Source organism: Orycteropus afer, unplaced genomic scaffold (assembly GCF_000298275.1).
Source record: "Orycteropus afer afer isolate SDZICR_OR568_19922 unplaced genomic scaffold, OryAfe1.0 scaffold00387, whole genome shotgun sequence".
In the NCBI taxonomy this organism is placed as follows: Eukaryota; Metazoa; Chordata; class Mammalia; order Tubulidentata; family Orycteropodidae; genus Orycteropus; species Orycteropus afer.
The window spans coordinates 543,361-544,918 of record NW_006921974.1 but is presented as its reverse complement, the minus strand read 5'-3'; positions in this window follow the sequence as shown (position 1 = coordinate 544,918).

The window sequence follows — 1,558 nt, the reverse complement described above, 5'->3', positions numbered from 1 at the left end:
TTCCAATATACTAAATTATCCTCATAGATATCTCCAGAGGTTCTAAGAATGAGTCAGTTTTAGAGAAGTAATCAGATTTTAATTCCACATTATTAGGAAATTTTTTTTTCATGATGCTTTATCAGAGTTCTCTCCCTGAGTCTCCAAAAGCATCAACACATCTCATGAAGGTGTAAGGCCAGACTTGTTACGGAGGCAGCCTATTCGGTTTCCTTGTTATAAAATGCTCTTTGCCTCCCATCTTCTTTTCTGGTTTGTTGCTTTATGAAGTATACTATCTCTTTCCTCAATGACTGATGAGAATGCCCAGGAATTCGTTTTTAGCTTGGACACTGTTTCCTGTCTTCTCTTGATGTATTGTTACAGCTAGAGTTCTCAATTCCAGAGTATCTATCAGTTCATTTTTTTTTCTGTTGATAGAAATTAAATTTTGTTTACTTCGCTTTAGCCCAAGTAATTCCACACTGTGCAAAATCAGTACCCAGAAACAATCAATTAAGTGTTCTCTTAGTCTAGGGCTGGTGACTTGTCTAAGATCTGCACAGAGAATTGAAAAGATAGCAAGATTTTGGTCCCATAAGTATGCTCATGCTTCCTAGACTGTATGTCCTGACTTGTAGTTTTAAAAAATATGGCAACTATGGATCACCTTTGTGAATTACTCCAAAGGTAATTTCTCTATCAGTTTATTTTCCACAGGGACCTTTGATACGAGCCAATGTTCAGTGTGTACTTTGTTGTTACTGATTTTTTATTTATTGGGAAATTTGAGCAAGAGCATTTGATTTGCTTTAATGGAATGAAGATAAATTGGATATAGTCTCTGATGATACTGTATGTGCGTGTGAGTATGAGAGAAAAAGATGGTGAGAGATACACAGAGAGGACCAAGAGTGGGGCAGAGAGGGATTAAAAAAAAAACCAGACTCACTGCCATTGAGTTGATTCTGACTCATAGCGACCCCTCCTTGGCTCTGCAAGGCAATATGTCTATGGAAGTAGATTGCCCATTGTTCCTTCAGTGGAGTGGCTGGTAGGTTTGAACCGCCAGCCTTCTGGTTAGCGGTCTAATGCCTTAGACACTAGGCCACCAGAGAGGGATACAGAGATAGATATTGATTGAGGGATTGATTTTATTTTCTTAGTATTTATCCATATGTTAATGAGGAACTGGTTTAAGCATATTCCATGTTAAAGTAACAGAAAAAGGTGAAGGCTTGGGACCATTATTTGAAACTTAGGGTATGTTTGGGTGTAGATGTTCTGTTTATATCTACTGTGAAGGCTGAGAAAGAACTTTCCAGCAGGATGGTCTATTTTGTTATTAATGCAGCTGGTGACACTTCATTCTTGTAATTCATTTGAATGCCTTGTAACTCAGGATGGAGCTTTCTAGCCTCTTGATACTTTTGCTATCTGTGGAAGACAAATGAATATGAACATTAGTCTGTCTTCTGTGCTTTCAGCCAAAAGGCTAGAGATTTATAGAGCAATCTTCTACACTGTGGCACTTTGCTTGAGGCTAGTTCAATGCAAATTTAACAATTATATTAATAAT